The sequence below is a fragment of the Caretta caretta genome, chromosome 7 (assembly GCF_965140235.1).
Source record: "Caretta caretta isolate rCarCar2 chromosome 7, rCarCar1.hap1, whole genome shotgun sequence".
NCBI lineage: Eukaryota > Metazoa > Chordata > Testudines > Cheloniidae > Caretta > Caretta caretta.
The window spans coordinates 5,693,560-5,701,443 of record NC_134212.1 but is presented as its reverse complement, the minus strand read 5'-3'; positions in this window follow the sequence as shown (position 1 = coordinate 5,701,443).

The following is a 7,884-nucleotide window of genomic DNA, read 5'->3' as shown; positions in this document are numbered from 1 at the left end:
GTTGCTTTGAAAGAAAAAGAGATGGAGAGAGTTTAGAAACATCACAGTGCAGTTTCTGAGCTAGAGACGGACAGCTGGAAGCTCAGCCAACATAAAGTAATTTGTGTTTTTTATATCCTCCTCTTCCCTTGCTTCAGTTCTTCCTATGCTCTGACACACACACACTGGAAACCTGGAGGCTGGCAGTTCTAATGCTGGACAAGCTCAGTGAAACCTTTCATTACTTACTAATCCCTTCCAGGGACAGTGCTGGTGATCGACCTCCTCTATCTTCTGCTCTCGTTCCAGTAGCCAAACTCACTCACGTCCCATTGCTAACATCAGAAGCTTCTTGATAGAAACTGACTCTGTGTGTTATTTTCAGAAGGTGTGTCACATATGTTACCTGTCAGCTCTGTGTTCTTGGGGAACTAGGTCGCAGTATCCAGCCTGTCTGACTCACAGAGGACACGCCCCCTCCCCTCCCCCAGCCTCTCGTTGAATCAAAACTGATCAGAAGAAAGGCTTACAAAAAGCAATGGAAAGGCTGTGGGAGTCACACGTAAACCCCTCCAGACAAGGGTGACAGGGTTAAGGCAACTCCCCTAGCCTCATTTGCATCAAAGATAGGCCAGGGAAGCATCTCTATTAGCATACAGAATGGAGAACAGAGATTCCAAGGCAAGAACCGCACTGAACTCTGGGACCAGAAAAGCAGGGAAGCACTGCATGATGCGGGATCTCTGCTCCAGATGTTAATGAACCTACGCCTGCACACACCCAGCTCAGTGGTTATCAGACCAATTCTAGCAATAAATCCTTTAATGGTATCCAAAACACTGAAGCTGCCTGATTGCATTGTGAGCCCCCTGGAAGGAACACCGCCCATAGCCAGGAATGATCCGTTCCTATTGTCTAGCCTGAACAAAACAACTTGGGTATATTCCCTTGAGCCATCAGTTTACCCATAAACAAATCTAGTGTTCTCCCTTGAACCATTGTTGTTTCCCTACAAAAACCCCTACCCATGCTCAAGTAAGTGTTCTGATGCCTGGATCCAAAATCTGCATCAGTTCCATTGGGACTTCATCTTCTCCTGACTGACTGTGCTGGGGACTCTGCCTGTCTCCAGCACTCCAGACCTTCAGCCACCATCACCACCTAGGAACCCCGACCAGTTCAAGCTTCACGGAGTGGTGAGAACTCATCCCTCTCTCTCTCTCTCTCTCTGTTTTTCCCCCCTACTCTAGGTATAGCTTTCTAACCCTGACTTGTGTGATCAGTTATAGTTTTCTAAACTGACTTTGGTAATCATATGTAAGCTAGATTTAATATTGTAACTGTTTTGTTTGTTTGGCTCTCCTTGTATGGTTATTACCTGGCAATAAATAACTTTTATGGTTAAGCTGGTTGCTTCCCTCTCTCTCCCTCTCTCTCTCTCTTTTGTGTTTTTGGCTTCCCCATTTGCTCTAACTAAGCTAAAGATCCCTGTAGTGCCCAAAAATCTGGTGGGGTTTGCTCATCAAGTGGGTTACTACCAGAACAATTGTAATGTGAAAGTGGGGATAAGGATGTGCTGAACCTGGGACATATGAGGGTGACAGCTTGGAAGTGCTGTTCAACCCAGCCTGCTGAGTCCAGGGGCATACAAGGGGTCAGCTTGGGAGTGCTGATTGACCCGGTCCACTCAGATGCGCTCTGTTAATGTGTATGTGTGTGTTCATCTGATTCTGGGGCTGGAGGACCCCAGCCCTGGGGCACCTAGGTCCTGCAGGATGGCTCCATTGGGAGGGAACTTGCAGCAGGGAGAAGTAGAGCTCCGTATGAGAACACAGGTCACACAAGCAGTACACGGACAGAATTACAGAACCCCCACCCCCACCCCCTGGTTAGTAACCCTGATAAATGAGCATACCCCACAGTAAACCTGGTAACATATAGGACTAGGTTCAGGATTTACAGCTCCAGCCTGCAATGCTATAAACAGAGCAAATTCAGACTATTTATGAACCTCAGACACGTCAGGTAGCAAGCATGTTCTCTTTTGGTATTCTCAGCAGGAAGACAGGTTGCTCAATGCAAGGTAATTGCCGGAAGCTTGAATGCCTCTATAAGTGGCTGATTTTTGCAGTAGAATGGGATTGGTTTAAAAGGAAATAATTTCAGCAGGAAAATGTCATTTAAAAAGCTACTAGGTTCAGACTGTTTGTCATAAAGATTCCTGGAGCTTTCCCCAAACCCCCTCTTTTGGCCTTCAAACAATCCCCCCCCGACCCACATCACCACCAGAAGCAAGATCCCTGCAGACCCGGATACACCAACTCAAAGCAGCAGCAGACCCTGCCAGAACAGATGCAAAACCTGCAGACATATCTCCACTACTGTGATGATCAATAGCCCCCACATCACCAGTGGAGCAGTCCTGATATTTTAAGTGCAGGTATTCTGCCCCTTATAGGCATGGGAACTATGGGTGTGGGGGGTGCTGCAGCACCCCCAGGTTTTACACGGGGCTCTGCTCCCTCCAGCCCCACGCCTGGGACTCTGCGCCCATCCCCAGCAGCGGCCCCAGCCTTGGCCATCTCACCCCTGTCCATGTCCCCCACTCCCAGAGCCGCAGTCCTGCTCCCACCCCCACACAGACAGGGGTAAGGAGGGGCACGAGGTAAAAAGGGGGCTTTGCAGTTTCGCCGGCTTTCAGCACCCCAACTATAAAAAATGTTTCAGGGCCACTGGTGTCCCTGCTGCCGTGGCCCGGCACGTATGGAGCGTGCAAGGTCATGCTGTGTGGAGGAAGTCATTTTGAGAATAAAATGGCTTCCTCCCTGAGGCATCCTCCCTGGTATGCCGTTCCAGCATGACCCGGTTCCACTACAGTACAACACACCTTTCAAGATCCGTGGCTCCTACACACGCCTATCACAACCACCTGTGGTGTACCTCATCCAGTGCCCTAAATGCCCCAACAACTATGGGGGCGATACCAGACAAGCTGAATGAACTCGCATGGAAAAGCGATAAAAGACAAAAAAACACCATATCACCCGTGGGCAAAGACTTTCCACAAAGCGAGCACTCCATCTATCAGTCCTCGGCCTCAGAAAATCTGCAGCTTGCCTCCTTCAAAAGGCAAGCTTTGGAACATAGGGCTCGTCTACACGATCACTTACTTTGGTGTAAATAATCCATACCCCTGAGCAATGTAAGTTACACCGACCTAAGTGCTGGTATGGCCAGCACTATATCGGCGGGAGAGCATCTCTCACCAGAACAGCTCCCGGTGCTGGCGGAGATGGAGTGATTGAGTTGACGGGAGAGCTCTCCCCCGCCGCCTTAGAGCGCCTTCACCAGAGGCGTTACAGCTGCATTGGTGCTGCTGTATTGCTTCTAGGGTAGACTAGCCCTGCAATTCACACCAGCTAATCACCAAAAGCAGACTCAGTAGGGACATTGGCTTCATGTCTCATTGCAACACTCTCATACACCTGCCTGCTAATTCTCAATGGCCAGCCACCTCAAACCCCTTTTGCATCCAACTTTTTTTGCCTGCTCCCTTTCAAGTAGCCTCCTACAACATGGGTCACTGCTAACGCTTAACAATCTGTCCCCACTGGTATTTGGCTCAAATGCTGATTTCCTTCCCGAGACCTGAAGAGCTCTGTGTAGCTCAAACATCTGTACCTTCAACCAACGGCAGAAAGCCCAATAAGAGAGATTACCCCTCCTACCTTGTCTGTCTCATATGCTGGGCCCAACATGGCAAACATCTACATTAGACATCAAGTCAATTCAGAGACAGAAAAGATCACCGAATCATAGAATATCAAGGTTGGAAGGGACCTCAGGAGGTCGTCTAATCCAACCCTCTGCTCAAGGCAGGAGATCTTATTGACCTAATCCAGCCTGTCTCCTCTAAATGCAAAGGAGAGTTCCTATCTAGATGACAGGCCAGATATTAACTCCTCTTTTCCTAATTTTTTTTCTTCAGATCAGGAATTTGGGGTAATCTGTGGCAGATGCTGGGGACTGACAAGGAAGGATGTAGCTGCAGCTGGGCCAATCTGCTATGGAGAAGTATGTGCAATTGTGTGCTAGCTGGAGGGGGGCTTAATAGGTGTGTCTGCGGGGAGCTGCTCAGCTCAGAAGACCTGGTTCTGCTCCAGAGAAGCTTGCAGCTCAGCGGGAGCACTGCAATAGTTAAAAGCACAGAATCAGGTGACAAGATCACCGAGGGCCAAACCGGGCCCGGTGAGGGTGCTTTGCACAGCACCCTTAAAGCTGGCCCTGAGCCTGGCCAAAGCACTGTGCTCTCTGGGGTTTCCCAGGTGCTGCAACAGGCCCCTTGGGGACACAAGTTTAGGGCCACACATTTAAAAATCAGGTTCCCCTAGCTTTGTCACTAGAATGCCTCAGGACAGCTAAAACCAAGTTGTATTTTTTAAAATCAGATTCATGTTGTCATTTATGCATCACTAACACCTTTACCACCACCACCACCTCCTCCTCTTCTTCTTTTTGCAAGAAAGGCTTAGGCACCTACCTTCTGGAGAGGAGTCCCAGCTGTGAGTCCCGAGTGCAGAGAGGCACCTCCCTCCAGTCCACAGTCAAGCTCCTAAGTCCCTTTGAGGGGCAGGGTTTAGGCCTCACACCCTCTCCTTGGCATTTCCAGGTGGCTAATTTAGGCTCCTCCCTGCTGAGCATGCTGGCTGCACCTAACTCTCCCCATGCATTGTATAGGGAGCCTGGGTACCTAGCTCAGGGCAGTAGGTTCCATGGGGCAGCAGGACATCGAGGAGTTAGGTGTTGCAATGCTGAGTCTACGTCCCATGTGTGGCTCTAGTGTTAAGTGCCATGGTCGCTTTGAAAAGAGAACTCCTCCTACACCTTTGAAAGTTTTCCTCAGAGCCTACCTGACGGGTACAAAACCCCCTGGCAGTGTCCCTGGAAACCCATACTGATGGATCCTACAGTTGATCTCATCCCCAAACCCCAGGTTTGTCGAGTTGTAGTTATTAACAGCATAACATGGTTTGTTTTACAGAATCACCTCTAGAAGCGAAGGTTGAATTGTAGACCAGCCCTGCTGATTTCTTGGAATGAAAGGGTGCTATTAGTCAGCGACTACATTTTATTCAGCAAAGTTGCCATGCAGTATCAAACAGCATATCTGATGGAAGCCTGCAAGATCTTGCACCAGTTCTGCAGTGTACATAAGAAGGACCATTGGTCTGGCCTAGTATGGTCAGTCTAGCCCAGTATCCTGTCGTCCAGCAGTGGCTAGCATCAGATGCGTCAGAGGGAGTGAACAGAACAGGGCAATTATCGAGTGATCCATCCCCGGTCATCCAGTCCCAGCATCTGGCAGTCAGAGGCTTAGGGACACCAAAAGCATGGGGTAGCCCCCTCTGAAAACCCTGCACCATTTTTCAGAGAAACAGTGCTAAAACTTTGATCTAAAGTGTGCACATGTAAACATTAAACTCAGAACTTCTACTATATTTTAGTACAGTTAACAAATCTGAAGATTTCTGGGGCTTCTGAAAGGTCCGTATTTGTTTCAGAGCCATGTTAGCTCTCATGAATGAGTCCTGTATTTCTCAGACACACTCAGAAGACCTGGTTCTGCTACAGAGAAGAAAATCCATCTCTGAGGTTAATGAGGGGGTGGAATTGAGGCACAGAGACTGCAGGACTGAGCCCTCATTCAATAATAAATTACCATTCTGAGAAAGATTCTAGGTTCTCATTTTTGGAAATCCTCTGGGAGATGGCAACTCCTTAATTATTTTTGGAAGACGTCTGTGTACTCCAGAAAAGTCCCCTGCTCTGTAGCTGGTTAGATTTACAGGGCCATCATCATGTAGCTTGAGTTTTTTAATGTGTTCTTCAATAGGACAGAAGCATTTTTCCCATTGTTGTCTTCATGTGCATCATAAAACCTTTTTTTCTCATTTTCACAGATTTCAAGACAACCTGAGTCACTTCCACTGGAGGAGTCATCTTCTTTGGTATCAAGAGATTTCGTTTCAGTAAGAGTAGACACAGCTCTGTACCACCTGAGACAAAGAAAAATTATTAGTAATTACATGCAGTAAGTATAGAATTCAAATACCTTGCGTCTGACACAAAGGGTTTTTTTAAAGTCCTATGAGGAGTCCGGTGGCACCTTAAAGACTAAGAAGAAGTGGGTTTTTTACCCACAAAAGCTTATGCCCAAATAAATCTGTTAGTCTTTAAGGTGCCACTGGACTCCTCATTGTTTTTGTGGATACAGACTAACATGGCTAGCCCCTGATACTTTAAAGTCCCATGTCTAACATTGGGCCTAACCCTTACAAGAGCTGAGCATCTACACAACCCATTAATGGGTGACATGCTGGCCCCCTTGAAATTACTGGGACAGCCACTAAACTTCAATGGGCTTTTTGCTCATTTTCTCCTATTATGGCCTATTGAAAATGTAATGACCATAGAGAAGTTTTAAATGACTAAAAGGTGGGAAGAAAATAAATGTTCACCTCTGACATCCCCACAAATACTAATATACCAGAAACCCAGCACGTTGTATTTCAATCCAGCACCATTTTTTCTTCTGTGAAATACGGTGAACACAGAAAAGGAGTTTTTAAAGTGAGGCGATGTTTTGAAAGTTGGTCGGAAGTTCACTTCTGAAAAGTTTTCTAACATTTTTCACACAGAATCTCTCCAGGCTAGCAAAATGCCAACATTTCTCTTTTGTTCGGTTGATCTGCTGCCAAGGAGAATAATTGCCTTTCAGTACTTTGGGTGTGGGAGTTGGGGAAGCACTTAAGCATGTACTTAAGCAGTGACTTCAATGGAATTTAAGTGCTTTGTTGAATCAGAGCCCTACTGGGGAAGATATAACTATATATGAAGTGGTTTGTAAAAACCCCACACTAAGGAAAGCAAGAACTGGGCTCACTAGGAGCTAGCAGAATGCTGAGGAAGAGGGAAGTACTTGCCCATACCATGCAGTCAGGAAGCAAGAACTAGGAAACTACTTAAAAAAAGATTCATAACGCCATGTCTACATGAGGACACTTGAGAAATCTGAATTAACTTTTTAAGTGGATTAGTTAAACTGCACTAAACCCCTGTGTGAGCACTTCCAGATAGAATTAAAGTTGCCTTAATTTGGTTTTAACTGAATTAAGGCCACTTCAATTCTGAATAAGTATCCACACAGGGATTTAATGCAGTTCATTGATCCACTTTAAATTCACACCTTTAGTTAATTCAGATTAATTTTACCAGAGATTCCTTAAGGCCCTTGTCTACATGGGAAAGTTATACGGGAATAAAAGGGGCTTATATCTGTATAAGAGTGGCTTTTTGGCTGGTTCAGTTTATGCCATTTGGCAAGGCGTTTGAACTAAACCAAAAACTAGAGTAAGAATGTCCAAATGGGGGTTTACACTGGCATATAGCAATTTAAATTCACACCTTAACTTAGACCTTGTCTATAAAGGAAAGCTCTTTTGTGGCGTATAAGCTAAGGCCAGGGCCGGCTCTAGGTTTTTTGCCGCCCCAAGCAAAAAATTTGCTGTCCCAAGCTCCAAAAGCGCCCCTGGGATTGTGCAGCCCCATGCACGTGCTTGCTTTGCTGGTGTCTAGAGCCGGTGCTGGCTAAGGCTGTTTGTTTCCTTTCCTGCTGACTCAACCTTAGGCAATGTGTTTCTTGCTGAGTTTGGGCCAGGCTGAAGCAAACGCTTGACCTGGCTGCACATTCAGAAGTATTTCCTCAAGGCTCTACACAGAGGTACGTTCACCTCACCAGGGCAGAATGCAGTATCGTGTTGCTTTCTCTCCCCACCGCCCCTTTCCATTACCTGACAGCCTGGGCCACAATACTCTTAGTCATTCTGATGTTCATTTACATTTCCA